The sequence below is a fragment of the Schistocerca serialis genome, chromosome 2 (genome assembly GCF_023864345.2).
Source record: "Schistocerca serialis cubense isolate TAMUIC-IGC-003099 chromosome 2, iqSchSeri2.2, whole genome shotgun sequence".
Taxonomy (NCBI): domain Eukaryota; kingdom Metazoa; phylum Arthropoda; class Insecta; order Orthoptera; family Acrididae; genus Schistocerca; species Schistocerca serialis.
The window spans coordinates 29864748-29885050 of record NC_064639.1 but is presented as its reverse complement, the minus strand read 5'-3'; positions in this window follow the sequence as shown (position 1 = coordinate 29885050).

The window sequence follows — 20303 nt, the reverse complement described above, 5'->3', positions numbered from 1 at the left end:
TCTCAAGACAGCATTGTAAGGTACCAGTCAAATGGTACACTTCCACCTCATTCCTATGATGTCTTCTACTCCATCCTGTTCCCATACTCATAAAATTTCTTTCTGCCTCACCTTTACGAAGAATGCACCTGAGAAACAACCCACATCATCTGCTACACAGTCTCCTGGCTATGTGTATCCATCTGTAAGTAAAGAAAGGAGGATTACATTGTATGTGTTTGATGTGCAATTTACTGCATGAACAGCAAAAATGTGGTAAGTGATAACATTTTTGCTATTACCTTATGAGGGGTATCCCTGAGAAAAGTTAATGATAATTTGAAAATCTTGGTGAAGTTTTCTGCAAGTCACCAAGTGCTCTCATTGTCAAATACTGGATGAATAGAATGTCAGCATATGCTTGCAGTGAGTGAGGCTGCATATACAGTCATACACACAGTTCCTCACTGTTAAACTTGCCACAGTGAGTTAACCCTGTAACATAAAATTGTATGTTTTAATAAGCAGATTACTACAGGATTTTAAATTATAAAATTTGGTTAGTAATTATTTGAAATGTTGACAATAAAAGTTTATTTGCCCCTGGCGGTATTCAGATAGCAAGCTTGCAACTGGAATAAAGTTCTGACATTGTGGAACTCGGTTAGTAATGTTCACTGTTGTACATAATTGACTAGATTAGATGCTCAGTTATTCACTGATCACTAGGCACTCTAAAAGATTGAAATAATTGATTCTGTTCTTTATAATGTCATGTTGAAACAGTCTTCATTTATCAACTGTTTGTTTGACTTTTGCAGATTAAGTATTTTTTATATTAACACACAATTTCCTTTTTTGTCAATCAGGCCCTGTTGTCGACGAAGCCCCGCGTCCTATAGCTCAGGTGAGTGAAAGTAGAGGAAGCACCCCTGAGACAGTCAGAGAGAGGGTGAGTTTCACCAGCAGCAAAGAAGTTTGGCTTTTTGGCATGTAATGAACCCCCCCCCCCCCCCCCCTCTGTTTCCTGGCCTCCTTCCAGGGTGCTCACAGTTTTCATTAGCCCATGGTTTTTAGCCCTTCTGTGGGCTGCCCTACACACCCCATTTTAATTAATCAACTTCTTTCTACATATGCTATATATCTTCACTTCATACTTATTATTTTTTTCACTCCAATCTTTCCTGACACCACAACATTGGCAACTCCATTTGCACTGGTAACTCAAGTCTATTATTACGATGTAATTACCTACTGAACAGTCACAAAAATTTATCAAAGAATACTCGCATACTGGCCAATGACAGTAATGGGTGCAACAGATCCAGGGCACGGCACTTCACTGAGCAAGAATGAGATAGCATGGAATGAACCACTCAAATCAGCAAGTACATTGAAGACTGATGAAGGAACTATCATTGTCACACTCTGCAGAAATTGTTCATATATTTGCAGCAGATTTCATGCAAGAGAAAAAATTCTGAAAGTGAATAAAAGTTTAAACCCACTATTTGAACTGGAATATGACCTTCTGGCAGCAACCATCATTCATTGGTACTATAGACATTGAGAAATATGTAACATTACCCAAGAGATAGGTTACACCAAAGTTGATATTCAGTAAACATGATAATTACCACCTACAGTTGTCTAAAATATTTAGTTATTGCAATTACATGCCAATTACCTTTTTAAACCAATAATGGAGTCACTCTTCTTGCTATTATCATAGCCAGAAGAAATTGAAAAAAATCTTATTAGAATACTATCCGAACCCTTAAATAGATTTTTTGTGCACTTCATAGAGAGGTCTTCTTGTCTTTGGGTATCATATGTTTAACTTGTGTCGCTAATAATTCAATAAACCTAACGTCATATTTGATAAATCATATATCACAGGTTGTGCTGTGAGAAGTAAAAGACATTTAATAAACATACATTTGTCAAAAATTCAGAGCAGGCTGAGAGCTAGAGCAGAGAGCTATCACAGTCAACTAGGAATGAGCAGCCAAATTCCCCAAGTGGAGTTAGCTAATGACTATGCACCAAGGTAAATGTCGACAGTTTACACTGGTAACTAACAGGTTTTAAACTTAATGTATTTAGAATTGGTAATAAGGATGCAACATTTAAGCGAGTAGTTAGTTATAATGAGCAGGAACCTCAGGCTCGATAAATGTACCTTATCCTCCTGAGCTCAATAAATTCACCGAATAGAACAGACTACTGGTTCCTGCCCAAATTGTGGCACTCTGCCATGGAGCATGTCAGATGAGCAACTTCGCTACACTCGAGCGACTGGTAGGGGCAGCAGACTGCCAGTCAACTCAGATGCCATGCGACGACAGAGGTGCTACCATGGCAAAAGGCAAACATGCCTCTGCTCTGGGCACAGGGAACAAGAACACATCATTTCCTGCCAAAGCTACCCTGCCAACACACACCAATGGGAAAAGAATTCTGCACAAATAAAGCTTCACACAAGAAGGGGCAGGAAGTAGAAATTGTGAACAAAACGCACAAGTGACTAGCAATGTAATTGACACTGTTTAAAATTTCTGTTATTCAGAATTGAAAATATCAGCACCTGCTGATAAAATAACTCAAGTGTACACATACACCAAGATCACTTTGCCTCTGACATAGATCACGTTACAATTGATTCCCTTCATGAGACTTAAAACATGGAATACTCTTACACTTGCATGACATATTACCTGGAACACAAATTGCAATTAATAACACTGACTGATGATCATGCACTCAGTCACTCATAGGTGCATTAATATAACAGATGCAATTTTAGATAACACAGACATGACCTTACTCAAATATAAAAGAACAACACTTTACTCCACTCAGTTGTGAAGGAGCCATACATTGCAGGATTCCAGCCAGGGTATTATTGCATCCTACACACTCAGGTGATCATTGAGGAGCCATAAAATTTAAGCTTGTAGAGTAAGCCAGTTACTTGCCAATCAGGTTGCTTGCAATGTCCGTATGTCTTCATGCAGCTCACCGCTATCTGGCCTTATGACAGCCTGCCCAGCTTGACGTGACTGATTCAACCTTCAGCAGCATCTCGGGACCTGCACCGGACAGTGGGAGTCTGCCAAAAGCAACAACTTGCCAGCCACATGCCCACATGCCAATTCTTCTTCAGGACCCACCAAACCAACACACATGTGCAAGTGTTGCTACGACTCAGACATGATTTAATCCTTCTGTCTTCCACAGTTTGTTCAAGAAAGTCGGTGTCAGTTTTCACAAAGCGTAATATGAATGGCCACCTTGAAAACATTTTGTGCTCTACCATTTGATACTCCTTCACATACATAATCCAACACAGTTCTGTATCTTAAAGCACTGGATGATCAGTTCTTCTGGAGATAGTCCTTGCCTTCTGAATGTACAGAGAAACTTTGGCTCCCAGCAACTTGTCGATCTTGCCAGGTGACCAAAATTCTAGATCGATAAGTTTTATACGTGTCAAATCCAACACACTGTTTAATTTTGCTGAAGGTAACTGACATCTTGTCTTGATCCCAGACAGAAGGTGAAATGAAGAAGTTTATACAGAAGTCAACTTAAACAGAGACGTGCTGCTTTGTTTCTTATATGATTCCACCGGTTCCTTGAATGTATACTCTACTGTGCCATCTGTGAAGTCAGAGCGACTACTATCTATCAACCATGTTGTCACTGTTGTAAGCAGCACTTGTTTGTCTCGGATGATTATAAGTGAGCAGTAATGCAATGTACTTGGATGTATACCATTTTTTGTGTTTCATGTCACTAGGACAATCCTTCCTTGTTCCATCTTGTGTGTTTTATTTCTGTGTGTAGCAATGTGTGGTGCCCTTTTTGGCAAACATGACGGCATACATAAGTGCAACTAGAAGCCCTACAATCACCCTTTGGACAATTGTTGAACAATTTGTTTGGCATCACTATAGGTTTGTGTTCACTACACGTGGCTTGCCTGAATTTGCTGCACTTCTGCAAAGCTTGAGTCAAGTGACGCATGACATACGCAACACTAGCAGCGACTAGATTTATCTCAAACGCCCTAAGTGCTTGACATTGCAGGTGGTCTGCTGTTTGTTCCCATATGTGCTGTGTCGTGGTAGTACTGAAGCCTTGATAATTTCAGATTTGCATTTATTTTTGAGAAAAGCACATCTCCATTCTAATATCAGAAAGCTATTGAAACTCAGGCAGGTTTTAAATCTTGTTGTTACAGACTGGCCAACTTTTTCTATAAAGAGCAGTGATGTAATTACATCTTGAAAGGATACATTTAGTTGTAATGCCAACAGCACATGAATATTGCTTGAAGTAGTGCATGAAGTTCACTTGCACCTTCCCCAGTCGCTGACAGAAACGTTAACAGCTTCTTCAGATGTGCTGATGCAATCAGTCTTGGGTTATTGTATGTGTTGCAAACTGTATCAAATGGTTATTTAGCAGTGTCCTGTAATTCATAATTATTTACCACAAGACTCAAAAATGTCACTAAAATGCCTGAACTACTTTACATTCCGATTCCCTCTAGGCAGACAGTATCCCCCCCCACCACCATTCACAAGGGGGTTATGGTTCCTTCGTGTTAGTTCACATGTGGTGCACATGTGGCTCTGAGCTAATGCAGCCAATTCTTCCTTACTGTCCGCATTTGTCACCCTGCCCTCCCTCCCTATCCTTGCTCACTCCCAGTTGCCCCCTCCTACCCCTTTCTTGGTGATCTGATTCATCTCGACATGGCTATCCACCTGGTTTCCTTTATTGTTTACAATTTGCTTTCCTCTGCCTGTTCATTCATGTTTTTTGGTTTTTAGGTCCCCAATTGAGTTTTACCTCCACTTCAAAATTTCTTGTTTTTGTTTAATGTGAGCCGTTTGGGGAACAACTCGCTCCCTGGCATCTGCGGTGTGGATTCCTCTTGCCTTCCCCCTGTTGCCCCCTTCAACCCAGCTAGGTCACCAGCACACATAGCCAGTCTGTGTGATGGGTCTGTTATGTACCCATCTGGCCGAGATCCCTGACAACACAGGAATCACTCTCCTGATTCCTAAATTGTTCATTCCCCATGTATGCCAAGGAGTGGTTGCTTGTCTTCTTGGAGCACCAGAACTCCCACCTATAGCCACTGTGCTAGATGGCCCTTGGTTTGGGTGGGTGGCACCCTTCCGGAGAGCCCATGGTCAGAATGGCTGGTATTTGGGGGATGCTTGATGCATGAAGCGTACAGAGCTGCAAAGATCTGGCCGATCTCAAACTGCTGCTTCTTTGAATGGTGAACAATCATTGAATGGTGCTTCATGTTACCCAGCAACCTCTGCTTCCCTGGCTACACCATGGGAGGATGGCCAGGCTAGCCATCTTTGGATGATACACTTCCCCCCTAACCTCATCTGTACGAGGACAGATGGGGACACATTCATTGCCACAATGCCATTGTTTTTGTGGAAAATATTGAGGAAAACTTTCTTGATCAGAGCATCTTCTGCCACCCAATCGGCAGCTCTTTGCATCTGTGATCCTATTGGCAATGTCCCAGTGTCTTTTATCCCTCACCAATCTCTGAATATGGTGTAGAGGGTGATTTTTCATTGGGATCTCACCCTGCAAAATGATTAGGAACTCTGGGCTAATCTGGAGAGGTGTGCATTAATTTGGTTTGGCATGTGGAGAAGGGCCACAAAGACAACCGCATCCATACTGGTGCCTTCATTCTAGCTTTTCTGGGGGATACCCTCCCAGAGAATGTCAAGGTTATGTGCTGAAGTTGTGATGTGAAGCCATACACCCCACCACCTATGCGGTGCTTCTGGTGGCTGCAATTTGGGCATATGTTTTCCTGGTGTGTGTGGTAGACCCTCTGTACACTCACTGTGGACACCCATTCCATGAGGGAAGCCCCTGTGTTCTGACACCTGTGTGTGACAAATGTACTGAAAGCCACTCCCCTCACTTGCCAAATTTGCCCGGCGTAAAGAGAGGAAGGTGATCCAAGAATACAAGTCATCGAATCGCCTGTCTTATACTGAGGGTTACTAAAAGTATGAGATACTCAATCCAGTGTCACTATCTTCAACTTATCTCTCTTTTACTTCATTTCCTCCTCCTACCTCTCCCTTGCCCAGCCCCATCCACCTATCCCCTCTCCCTCCCCCTACCCCTGCAGTTGCCACAACCTCCTGTCTGGGTCTGCTCCCTCTCTCCAGCCGAAGAAGTGCGCCCCTTCTTTGGCACCTGCCAGTGATTGGGGTCCCTTACAAGGCCCCTTTGCCCAGCTCAGCTCAGGCTGGAAGACTCCTACCATCACTCAGACAGTGCGTTTGTTCATCCGAAGGTCACCCGCTCTCTTTCAGTCACCTGTACTCCCTCTGTGCTCTACCCTCCTCCAGCTCTGAAATAGGAGGAGGAGGAGGAGGAGAAAACGGACAGGAAGAAACATAAATCCTGAGACAAGGTCCCCGCCCCCCCCCCCCCCCAACCGCTGTCCCCAGTAATGCCACCTCGTGCCTTGCAACCTGTGCCTGAGATCTTATCTTATTTACGGATGTCACCTCACCCTTGTAGGTGAAGGCTACTGACCAAGTGACATGGTATCCTCATTTTTTTTGTATAATCTGGATTCTGGCCACACAGTCATCCACTGAAATTGCCAAAGTTACTATCATCACCTACCAGAAATGCAACCTTCTGTCGGAAGTGTACTGGCCCCAGGGAAGCATCTGGTGGGATCTGCACTTTGGTTCACTCCAATGTCGTAGTGACCGGATCCCACTAAGTACCTACCAGGAAGCTATAGTGGTTAGAGTGCAAATGTCTCTGGCAATCACCATTTGCAGTGTCGACCTCCCTCCAGGTACAATAATTCCTTACTTTGCACTGTCTACCTTAATCTAGCAATTCACACCCCATTTCTCATCCTTGGGACTTCAATAGCCACCACCCATTGTGGGAGAGTGACACTTCAATGGGTAGGGGTCTCCTAATTGACCAGCTTATTACGGACCTGAATTTGTGTCTCCAAAATGAGGGTTCCCCTACCCAATTCAATGCTCTTAATGGCACCTTTACCACTATCAATCTCACGATCACCTCTCCTGCTCTCATTGCTTCCCTACATTTGTCAGCCCATGATGATGTTTGTGACAGTGACCACTTTCCAGTGGTTCTATTGTTCCCCTGCCGCCGCCAGGCAGACAGGCCCCCAAGTTACGAATTCCGCAGGGCCAATTGCCCTTTGTATACATCTGCTGTGCACCTCTACACCTCCCTGTCGAATTGCATTGATGCGGTCTGCAAGGCATCTCTGCCACTATTCTTCACACTGCTGCCACCCCCTCCCCCCCATCAACATGTCCCCTCATCGTTGATGGGTACTTTGGTGGGCCAAGGATGTCACAGTCACTGTCTATAACTGCTGACATGCACTGCAGCATTTTAAGCAACACATTTCAAAGACGAACCTCTTCGCTTTTAAGTGTGTTCATGCGAAGGCTCATTACCTTATTAAGCAGTGTAAAAAGGAATGCTGGGAGCACTATGTGCCCCTCCGGGGACATACGCCTCTTCATTGCAGGTTCAGTCCAAGCTCCGTACTGTTCTTGGCTGCCAGCAACAGTCAGTATTCCATAGCCTTAACCTTAACGGTGATTTGTGCACTGATCCATCAGTCCTCGCAGAACACCTTGCTACATGCTTTGGGACGGTATTGGCATCATCTTTCTGTCCTCCTACATTTCTCCAGCAGAAATTCAGTGTTCACTATGCCCCCCCCCCCCCCCCCCCCCCGCCAAACCAATCTGTTCATAACACATAACACTAAGTGAGTGCTATAGTCAAGCAGGCTCTTACCTCTTCATGGGACATGGCAGCTGGCCCATATTCTGTCCGCAACCAGATGGTCTATTATCTTCAACTGCATTAGGTTCACAGCTGCTTTTCTGTCACAATGATGAAACAGTATAGTTCTCCCTGTCCTTAAGGCCAGGAAGAACCCAATGGCCTCGACAGCTACCACCCAATTAACCTGACAAATGTACTACATAAACTTCTCGAGAGGATAGTTAGCTACACATTATGTTGGGTACTAGAATCTCCGGGCCTTTTGTCCCTGTATCTCTGTGGCTTCCAAGTGAAATGATCTCCAACTGATCATTTACTTGGGTTGGAAAAAGTTACGCAACAGGCTTTTACTCACCACCAGCGCCTAGTTGTGGTCTTCTTTTTACCTACATTGGGCACACAACATGGCTTGGTGCCATCACATTTTAGTTACCAACCATGACTGAGGCTTCCATATGCCCCTTCAGATTTTTATCCACGAGTTTTCCTCTGAGCGGCTCTTCTGGTTTCAAGTTGGAACTTCCCTCAGCACCCCTGGAATTCTGCAGAATGGTATCCCACATGGTTCTGTGGTAAGTGTCACACTCTTCCTCCTTGCAGTCCATGGGCTTGTGACCTCTGTTGGGCCACTGGTTACTCTGGCATTGTACGTCGATGATTTTTGCATCTGATGCAGCTCCCACTAAGTAGCATCTGGTGAGTGTCTGCTCTAAGATGCCATCCCATGGGCCTCTGCATGGGCCACCTCCTATTGCTTCCAGGTTTCTCCCTCAAAAATGTGGGTAATGCACTTTTATCGCTGATTCACAGTACACCCCAACTCAGAATTTTATTTAGGTGAACAGCTTCTCGATGTTGTAGCACAGTCCTGTTTCTTGGGCCTTACTTTTGATAACCAGCTGAAATGGCTGCCCTTCATTTGCCACCTAAATACTGTATGTATATGGAAGCTTAATGCTCTCCACCTCCTGGCCCTTGCATCTTGGGGTGCAGACTGTGTCACTTTTCTCCATCTTTACTGTGGCCTGGTCTTCTCCAGACTGTTGTGGTGGTCAGGTTTATGGCTCAGCAGCTCCTTCCACTTTGAAACTGCTTGACCTTCTTCACCATTGTGGGGTTCATCTGGCTATTGGTGGCTTTCTCAGTAGTCCCATTGATAGTCTCCTCACAGAAGTGGGGATTCCCCCTCTACACACATGACTGAGCAAACTACTACTTTCTTAATCAGTCATCATTTGCCAATTCCCTGACCATCCGATGTATCCTGCACTCTTCGCCATTGAGGACTGTCTCCCTCCTGACACCCGTTCTTGTGTTGGATTGCCGGTTAGCATGCGTATCACTTCCTTATGTCGGGATCCCCATCTCCCTTCGCTGTAATGTACTTCACATATTTCCTCCCATACCCCTCCCACCCATGGATGGTAACTAGACCATGAATTATGACTGATCTATTCCAGGGTCCTAAGATTCATGTCAACTCTTTAATTCTCCACCATCTTGTATGTGCCATCCTTGGAGTGTTCTAGGGTGCCACAATTTTGCACACTGATAGTTCTAAGGCAATAGATAAGGTGGGATACACTTTCATGTCTCCTACTGCCTTAGAACACCATTTTTTGCCAGGATCAATTAGTGTGTTCACAGCAGAGTTTCTGGAAATTCACAGAGCCCTCCTTTTTTATCTCAGGCCTCCCTCCACAGTGTTTTAATCTGTTCAGATCCAACGAACAGGCTGCTGGCCATCGAGCTCGTCCTTTGGTCTCTGCTATACGTGCCCTTCTCTTGGCCCACGAGTGTGCCACCTGTTCAGATGTCTTTCTCTGGGTCCCAAGTCATTTGAGCAACCCAGGCAATGGACTGGCTGACCGTTTGGCTAGAGAAGCAGATGCTTACTGCCATTTCCTTTCATTATTCCAACTGTGGATGTGCGGATCTATGCAAAATCTCACTTTACCGAAAATCTGAATGACATCTGGTGTGCTACTGCACATAGTAATAACTCCCCACAATCATGTAGTCTTCCCCCTGTGGGTGAGGGGTAAGAATAGGCCCGAGGTATTCCTGCCTGTCGTAAGAGGCGACTAAAAGGAGTTTCAACCGTTTCGGCCTTCCATGTGATGGTCCCCCTTGGGGTTTGACCTCCATTTTCCAAATTCTACAGAAGTACGAGCCTTTTGGGGAAGGACACCGTACGTGGTGTATCACTGGTCCTCAGTGCACTAAGACCTTGGCACTCAGCATTGTAACTGCGTTGTAACCACACCCACTATTCCTCAAATTTGGCCTGAACGTCTGATGGGTTGCACAAGTTATGCCCATAGTGCGTTCCATCTGCACCTACAATCATGATGGACTTTCTGTTTTGTCGGTATCTGGGCCGACACCGTGAAGTTGAGATGGCTGAAAAGGCAAGCTAGACTAACACTGTAGCCGATAGGGCACGCAAGGCTAACGCAGACGGGCGTGAAGTCTGGAACATGAGAACTTATAAATGAATAAGAAGAAAAGTATGTAGATGCTTATTACTTATCTTTTTATTAGTCCTTGGAATACATCTCTCTTGAATACTCGTAAGCTATAGGCACTGATACAAATGGCGCCTTGCTAGTTCGTAGCCATTAACTTAGCTGATGGCTATTCTGTCTCTCGGCTAATGAGAGAGAAAGGCTTCGTACATCTGGTCGGTAGCTAGGTTCTCGTACAACTGGGGCGAGTGCTCTCTCGTATCACGAGACCTGCCTTGGTGGTGGCGCTAGGTCTGCGATTACACAGTGGCGACACGCGGGTCCGACATGTACTAAATGGACCGCGGCCAATTTAAGCTACCACCTAGCAAGTGTGGTGTCTGGCGGTGACACCACACTTTCCATGGCACCCGAAATCCAGCACGGTAGCCAGCCCATTGTGGTGGGGTCGTCATGTACCCTCTAGGTTGTAGCCCCCTGACAACACAGGGATCGTACTGCCGATACCTGAACTGCACCCTCCCCACGTCGGCCAAGGAGTAGATGCCCATCTCCTTGGGGCATCAGGACTCCCAGCAATGGTCATCCTGCCAGGTGGCCCTTGTTGAGGCTGGGTGGCGCCCATGGGGAGAGCCTCTGGTTGGAGTGAGTGGTATTGGGGCGGAAGTTTTGCAGATGAAATGTCAAAATGTATCAGGTTGATCTGGGGCCGAGTCTTTTGAAAAGAAAGGTACTGTCTCTGGTTCTGGTACTCCTGCCCTTTCCCCCTTGGCCACTCCCTGGGAGGAAGGACAGGCCCGCCGGCTTGGGGCGATATACTTCCCCCGCTATTTAGTATGTTCTCGGACCGATGGGGGGGACGTTCGCCACCTCCAAGCCCATGTTCTTTGTCCACCACATCTAGGACAGCTTTGGGGAAATCGAGGCTCTCAGTAAAATGCGTTCGGGGTCCGTTCATATAAAGACCAACTCCGCCACACAGTCGGTGGCGCTCCAGCGTGCGACTGACTAGGGGACATCCCAGTATCGATTGTCCCGCATCTGGCACTGAATAGGATGCAGGGGGTTACTTTTCATGAGGACCTCCTGCTGCAATCTGATGAGGAGCTCAGGGCCAACCTGGAGTGCTGAGGCGTGCATTTCGTCCGGCGAGTCCAGCGCGGCCCCAAAGACTGTCGCATCGACACCGGGGCCTTTATCCTCACCTTCGAGGGGGACGTTCTCTCGGAGAAGGTAAAGGTGATGTGCTACCGGTGCGACGTGCCACCTTACGACCCACCTCCTATGCGCTGATTTCGGTGTTTGCGCTTTGGGCACATGTCGTCACGGTGTGAGGCTGAGCCCCTTTGTGGCGATTGTGGACGTCCTCTTCGTGAGGAACATACATGCACTCCACCACCTCGGTGCATCAATTGTCCTGGCATCCACTCACCTAGTCTTTAGACTGCCCCGCTTATCAGATGGAGAAGAAGATTCAAGAATTAAAAACTTTGGATCATCTCTCTTTTTCTGAGGCCAGGAAAAAGTATGACCGCCTCCATCCCGTGACGTTGGCAATATCGTTGGCCTCAGGCATGTCCCCTCCTTGCACAGTATCCTCACCCCTATCCTGTCCCCCCTCCACCTCCTCACCCCATCTGGGGTTTATGCCTCCGCCTCCCAAATCCCTCCCTTCCAAATCCTCCTCCCTCGCGGCCCCTGCCCCCTCTGCCCCAGGGGCCACCCTTACTCCTCCTCCTCCCCCTCCGCCGCCTGAGAAGCAATCCTCTTCTCAGGCGTCCATTGGGGAAACGTTCCAGACCCCGGCTTCCAAGGTCCGGCATTCCAAAATGGACCCCGCGTCTGACGCTCCATCCATGAGTCGCTGCTCCCGGCCGTCCTCAGTTTCGCTGGGACGCTCTGCTGCCAGGCGCTCAGCTGGCCTCTCGTCGGCGAATGATACTGCCCATCCTACGCAACCCAGGACAGCGGCCGCAGCTGGCGACGACTCGATGGAACAGGATCCGCCTCCCGCTGGTTGTAGCGTTGTTCCCTCATAACCTGGCCCTCTGCGGCCATCGAGGTGACCAGCTCTTCCCCTGTTTCATTCCCCCTTTTTTGTGACTAGCGATGGCTTTATTACATTGGAACATAAGAGGTATTCGATCTAATAAGGAGGAATTACAACTGCTCCTCCGCCTGCACTGTCCACTCGTCCTTGGTCTCCAGGAAACCAAGTTGTGCCCAACTGACCGTATTGCTTTTACCCACTATACCTCGGAGTGGTATGACCTCACCCCTGTGGACAGTATTCCAGCTCATGGTGGGGTCATGTTGCTCGTTCGGGACGATGTCTATTACCATCCCATCCCATTGACCACCCCACTCCAAGCAATAGCTGTCCGTATTACTCTTTCTGCCTTTACTTTTTCTGTTTGTACCATCTACACTCCATCGTCAACCACAGTTAGTCGGGCTGACATGATGCACCTGATTGTTCAGCTTCCTCCGCCGTTTTTATTGTTTGGCGACTTCAATGCTCATCGTCCCCTTTGGGGCTCTCCTGCATCCTGTCAGAGAGGCTCACTCTTGGCGGATGTCTTCAACCATCTCAATCTTGACTGCCTCAATACTGGCACCCCGACTTTCCTCTCGGACTCTACTCATACCTACTCCCACTTGGACCTCTCGATCTGTTCTACCACTCTTGCCCGTCAATTCGAGTGGTGTGTCCTTTCTGACACCTATTCGAGCGACCACTTCCCCTGTGTCGTTCGTCTCCTGCACCACACCCCATCCCAACGTCCTTCGAGCAGGAACATACCGAAAGCTGACTGGGGACTTTACTCCTCCCTGGCTACCTTTTTGGACCACGATTTTCTCAGTTGTGACAGTCAGGTCGAATACCTCACGGCTGTTATCATCAATGCTGTCGAACGTTCCAATCCTCGTACTACCTCTTCTTCACGTCACGTTTCCGTCCCCTGGTGGAATGAGGCTTGTAGAGACGCTATCCGTGCTGGACGACGTGCTTTACGCACCATTCGCCGCCATCCTACGTTGGCGAATTGTATTGGATACAAACGACTCCGAGCGTGACGTACTGCTGTGTCAGTGTGCCTGCTGGCTGTTGTCAATGCCCGACCAGCCCTCTTATCAGTCCTCCTTCGCCGATTCACTCGACCGTCAGTATGGGTTGTATCTGTCTGCCCTGCTGCCCCATGGAGTCCGCTTCCGTCACCTGCTTCGACAGTTGGGTTTTGCCCTCCCTACCACCTTCAGAGAGGGTGAGAGCCCGACACCACCTTGGCTCCAGACTCTGGTTCATATTTATCTCGACCTCAGCTGAGTCCTGAAGGAGGGTACTCTGGCTGATGTGTATTGCTCACGGTTTGTCGAACTTCGTACACGACTTGCTGGTCACACCTTTATTTACACCGATGGCTCCAAAACTGACGATGGTGTCGGCTGTGCCTTTGTCATTGGGGCTGCCACCTTTAAATACCGGCTCCTCGACCAATGTTCCAGCTTTACGGCTGAGCTTTTTGCTCTCCATCAGTCTGTTCAGTATGCCCGCCACCACCACCATTCATCGTATACACTCTGCTCTGATTCCCTCAGTGCTCTTCAGAGCCTTGGAGCTCCCTATCCGGTCCATTTTTTGGTGCAACGGATCCAGCAGTCCCTCCATTCTTTCGCTGATAAGGGTCTCCTGTCAGTTTTCTGTCGGTTCCCGGACATGTAGGAGTGCCTGGGAATGAGGCTGCAGAGGCTGCAGATGCTGCAGCCAAGGCTGCAGTCCTCCTGCCTCGGCCAGCCTCCCATTGTGTCCCGTTATCTGACGTTCATGGGGTTGTTTGTAAGAGGCTTGTGTCGTTGTGGTGGGATGCTTGGTCATTCCTCCAAGGAAACAAGCTCCGGGCAGTAGAACCGCTCCCAACTGCTTGGACATCCTCCTCCCGACCATCTCGGCGAGAAGAGGTCCTTCTGACCAGGTTGCGGATTGGGCATTGCCGGTTTAGCCACCGCTACCTGATCTCCGGTGACCCAGCCCCGCAGTGCCCTTGTGGTCAAGCATTAACAGTGCGCCATGTTTTATTGTCGTGTCCCCACTTTAGTCAATCTTGTGTTGTCCTGTCCCTGCCATCTACTTTACCGGATATTTTAGCTGATGACGCTCGAGCAGCTGCTCGTGTTCTGCTTTTTATAACTTTGACTGGCTTGTCCAAAGACATCTAACTTTTATACGTCTTTTATCTTCATCTTTGTCAGGACTTTCTGGTGTCCCCCCCCCCCCCCCCCCTTGAGTTTTACTAGATTCCATGTGCTCTAACAACTGTGACTGGGCGCTAATGACCTCAGTAGTTGAGCGCCCTTAAACCCCACCAAAAAAAAAAAAAAAAAAAAAAACACCGTGGATTATGTTTAGTATCTAGAGCTTTTTACACCAGCCCTGTGGAAAGCCTTTATGCTGAGACTGCTGAACCTCCACTGTCCAATTGGCGAGCAGTCCTTCTGAGTCTTTATGCTATCCATTTGTCTTCCATGCCTGCTAATCCAGTCCATGACATTTTCTTCGACGCCTCCTTTGATGTAGGGTATGCCGGCCACCCTTCCTCCATACTACCACCGGGAGTCCACTTCCGTCAACTGCTCCATTCTCTTTCCTTCCGCTTTCCTACAACTTTCTTGAGAACTGGGGGTACAGCACCACCTTGGCTCCGTCCCCAGACCTGCTTGCTCCGTGATCTTTGTCGGTTTCTGAAGGATGGTACCCCTTCACTTGTTTATTGTCGGGCATTTTCTGCTCAATGTGCACAAATGAAGGGTGCCACATTTATTTACACTGATGGATCAAATACATCATTTTGTGTAGGGAGTGCCTATATTGTTGGCGACACCCCAAATCGATTTCGGCTTCCTGATCAGTGTTCCATTTATACTGCGGAGCTTTACGCTGTTCTCCAGGCTGTCCAATAAATCCGTCACCATCAGCGGATACAGTATGTTATGTGTACAGATTCTCTCAGCTTTCTCCTCAGTCTCCAAGCTCTCTACCCTGTCCACCCACTGGTCCACCGGAGTCAGGACTGCCTCCACTTGCTCCCTTTGGGGGCGTCTCGGTGGTGTTCCTCTGGATCCCAGGTCATGTTGGTATCTGTGGAAATGAGGCGGCCGATATAGCAGCCAAGGCTGCAGTCTCTCTTCTTCGGCCAGCTATTCACACGATTCCCTTCACCGCTATATGGAGTGTTTTATGTCGTCGTGTTGTTCTTTTATGGCATGCACATTGGTCAACACTTCCCCATAATAAATTGCGGGACATGAAAGCTCTTCCCTGTGCTTAAACCTCTTCCTCCCGAATGCGTCGTCGGAGGAGGTAATATTAACTAGACTTTGGATAGAGCACTGTCCTTTTAGCCATCGACATCTTTTAAGCGGCAATCCTCCCCCACTCTGTCCCCACTGCTCTCAGCTGTGAATAGTACGACACCTTTTACTCAAGTGCCCCTATTTTACTCTGTTACGCGCCCGTCTACAGCTGTCGCCTGAAATATCGTCAATTTTAGCAGATAACGCGCTCAGCCGATCGCGTTCTCGAGTTTATTAGTGCCAGTGAGATGACGTCAGTCATTTGAAGCCCTTTTTGGGGACAACCAAACCCTTTTTCTAGTGGTTTTTCATGCTGTACTCCTGCTTTTAGTTTCTCCAATTTTTTGAGTTTTGCTCCCTTAGCTGCTGGTTCCATTTTCGTATTTTACTTTTACCTAAGTCACAGATTGGGCGCTAATGACCATAGCAGTTTTGCGCTTTAAAACAAAAGAAAAAAAAACGCAAAACCAACTGAGGAAAATACAGGCGGTGGAAATGAGATCCTAAAGGAGTATTAAAGATGGTGAGAGGGTGGATACAATCCGAAATGAAGATTATTAGGAAAGACTAAATATAGGATCAATACGTAATAAAACATTTAAAAAGATACAAAACCAGACTTTACACAGGTAATGTAAGAGTACACGCTGAGCGGCAGAAGAGATGGAGGACAGCCCAGGAGATTGTGGAGTCAACTGTAAAACCAGAGCTGGCAAGAATCCCTGATTCATAAAATGTAAGAGAAGTAGTAGTAGTAGAAGAAGAAGAAGAAGAAGAAGAAGAAGAAGAAGAAAGGAAGAAACTGCAGCAAACTACCCCTTAGAGAATAATGAGCAAAAAGGATCATACAGACTCGAGGCCAGAAATCCTGTACAGTACATTACAGCACTCAACATACTGAGACAAGACAACCGTTACAGAAACTGTCCAAAGTGGCTCCCACAGGCCTCTAAGCAAGTGCGGACATGATTCAGCTGCATCTGACACCAATTTTCAAATGTCCATTTACTAGTTCTCTTAACTGTTCCACTCTCTCTTCCGTTGTGTGGGCCAACATCAGATGGCTCTCTGGGACCAAGAATCAATTTCAAATTTCTGTCCTGGTAGCAGCAGATATAGGCATAATAAAAACTATCACTATCTCTATGATCTGTAATTTTATAATGGTCTGTTATTCATTTCCCCTTCCATGATCCTTCAGACTACTCCACCAGGTCATATTTGAGGGGTGTTCTTTCCAGCAAACTATTCTGTACTTCTATTTCAGTCACTGGCATTATCCTTGCACCAGCTTTCATGGATCTAGCAGCTGTAGTCTACATTCCCATCATGTTGACTTGTGTTTTGTGGGCTCCTTTGTCCTGCACTGTGGCAGTGGCTGTAAGTGGCAGCTGACAGCTCTAGTGAATTCAGACAGTTAAGCTCAATTGAAATAGAAATATTTTGTTATTCTTCATTTGTATTATTATGCAGTTTTCTTCGATTGCACTTTAATAAAATTTCACATGTATCTACTTGTCACTGCACCTGATTCGTAATTTGTCATTATATAATTTACCAAATTACTAACACTGAGATGAGCATGTGCAGTGAGATAACATACCACTGACACATTTGAAGGTGTTTGATTTATGCTTAAATTCAGTTCATGTAAAGTTATTCAGCTTTTTAATTTTTTTTGCAGGAGCAGGAAGAGGTACACCCAGAGGAGGTACTGGCAGGTGAGATTTTTGCTTTCTTCAGTAGCTTAATTACATGCTAAAGTTATCGCTTTAATATTTTCTTATGTGGCATTTTTTCCATATTTTTCTTGCTAAACTATTTTAGTGAAACAGTTGTTCAAAAGTTTATACTTGAACTTGACACTGGATGTTAGTTACATGGTACATAATTCATACTGAAAATTGGCAGTGCCTTTGTAACTACAAAAGATTGGTCACAAATGTGCAGTTGTGTTTAAAATGTATGCGGTGGTAGATTGTGAGGGAAATGTGATGAAAGAGAAAGAAGACGAATTTCTAAGTACCAAATTCACATTTTAAAATAAGTCATTGTAAAGGTGAGTTAACATTACAAATAGGCCCACTACGATAAGTAGTAATGGTTAGATCACAGTCCCCTTATTCTGTAGTCATCCTCCCCTGCAAATCGCACACTGGTGCCACCGTTATCCCTCGCCTGCCAAGAGGGTAATTGACTATGCAATGACAACATGCTATTGACAAGGGAACCTCCCCATTGCACCCGCCTCAGATTTAGTTATAAGTTGACACAGTGGATAGGCCTTGAAAAACTGAACACAGATCAATTGAGAAAACAGGAAGAAGTTGTGTGGAACTGTGAAAAAATAAGCAAAATATACAAACTGAGTAGTTCATGGGAAGACAGGCAACATTAAGGATGATGGGAACGCAGGAGCGCCGTGGCCTTGTGATAACGTGAGCAGCTGTGGAATGAGAGGTCCTTGGTTGAAATCTTCCATCGAGTGAAAAGTTTAATTTTTTATTTTCAGTTTATGTGACAAACTCTTATGTTTTCATCACGTTTTTGGGAGTGATTATCACATCCACAAGAAAACCTAAATTGGGCAAGGTAGAAGAATCTTTTTACCCATTCGCCAAGTGTACAAGTTAGGTGGGTCGACAACATATTCCTGTCATGTGACGCACATTCCGTCACCAGTGTCGTATAGAATATATCAGATGTGTTTTCCTGTGGAGGAATCGGTTGACCTATGACCTTGCGATCAAATGTTTTCTGATCCCATTGGAGAGGCACATCCTTTCGTCTACTAATTGCACGGTTTTGCAGTGCGGTCGCAAAACAGACACTAAACTTATTACAGTGAACAGAGACGTCAATGAACGAACGGGCAGATAATAACCATGCAAAAATAAAGAAAGTAAAATTTTCATTCGAGGGAAGACTTGAACCAAGGACCTCCCGTTCAGCAGCTGCTCACACTACTACGGGACGATGGCGCTCCTAAGCTTACGTAGTCCATTACGTTGCTTATGTGGCTCATGGACTACTCAGTTCGTATATTTTGCTTATTTTTTCACAGTGCCACACAACTTCTTCCTGTTTTCTCAATTGATCTGTGTTCAGTTTATCAAGGCCTATCCACTGTGCCAACTTATAACTAAATCTGAGGGGGGTGCGATGGGGAGGTTCCCTTGTGAGTACAAGATGCCTGACTTGGTCGTAGCTTCACAACCTGTGAACTACATTCTCGAGACCCATCTCCAATTCTGTCACCCCTTCCACTCCCATATCAGCTTCCCTGATTTAAACATATAGGAGTTCCCCTTAGCTCATCCTTAAGTTCCACAATCCTCCTTCCCTCAGTACCTGTATGTGTCCCTGTGCCTCTTATATTACACCCTGTTCCAACTCATCCCCTCACTGACATTCTCAATCAATCAGTCCACCACAACTCCTCATGCAGTTGGCCTGCAGGTTTAAGAAAATTTATCTGACTGACAGAGGGACAGACTGTGGCAAATGTTATTCCAGACTTAGCCTTTGATTGTTTATTTCTACATTAAGAGTTTCATGACCAACAAAACATCTTAGGCTGGTGCATAAGACTCAAATATTTTCTATAAGTTCCAAAAACACACACTATACATAATGGAGACTTAAATCATCGAAAATAATATAATCTGCTTCACTGATCACTGAAGTCTGCCAATGTTGGGGTAACTTTCTGAATCCATAATTGTAAAAATCATGTGGTTTTGTAGCAAAGAACTTGTAGAGCCATGTTCAAAGTGTATTTTCACCCCAAAAGGAAGTTTGTGAAGATCATTGTACAGAGAGCAGAAAAGGTGAAATCTGTGGGTGCAATGTCAGGTGAAAAGGTGGTTGCAGATTGACTTCCCAATCCAGTTGTTGTATAGTGTTACTGGCCAGTGTCGCAGGATTCCGGTTGCTGTTATTGTGGAATAGCATCACTTCACACAGTCTTCCTAGTTGTTGTTCTGGGATTTCGTCTGGAAGATGTCTGTTGATGACAATAAATGCCAACAGGAGAGTTACCTCACGCAAGCAACTCTTTGTACACCACATGGCCACTGTTCCACCAGATGCATAACACTATCTTATGTGGATGCATGCAAGTCTTTTTATGTGGCATTACTGCTTTGTTTGGACTAAACCATTTCTTTCTTTTCTTTCCCTTGCATTAGCACAAAGACAAATTTTCTAGTCATCAGTAATGGTGCAAGATAGGAATGATAGGTGGTGTTCACACACAAATCGATGACAAGCAAGTGGATAATGCACATATGGCCAACCAGTAATTTTTCTCATTTGGCTTGTGTATCTCATATGCTTCATTGTTGAACCTTCTCCATTGCATTCAAATGTTCCACAATGATGGAATGAGCATGAGGGATTCAATGGAGGGGAAATTTTAGAAAATGATTTCACTGAAGAAAATGTTAGTGTTCCTTTATTTGACCCTATAATATTCTTTCCCCTATTGTAACCATGTCTGTGGCATTCACTAAGAGAAGCAGAATGTTTCACAAGTGTTGATCACATTGAGTGTGGGATAGCATTTCACATTTCCTGATTACAATCTCTGAATTCCAAAGACAAGTCATGTTTCAGATTTATCAGTCCCCTTGTCATAGT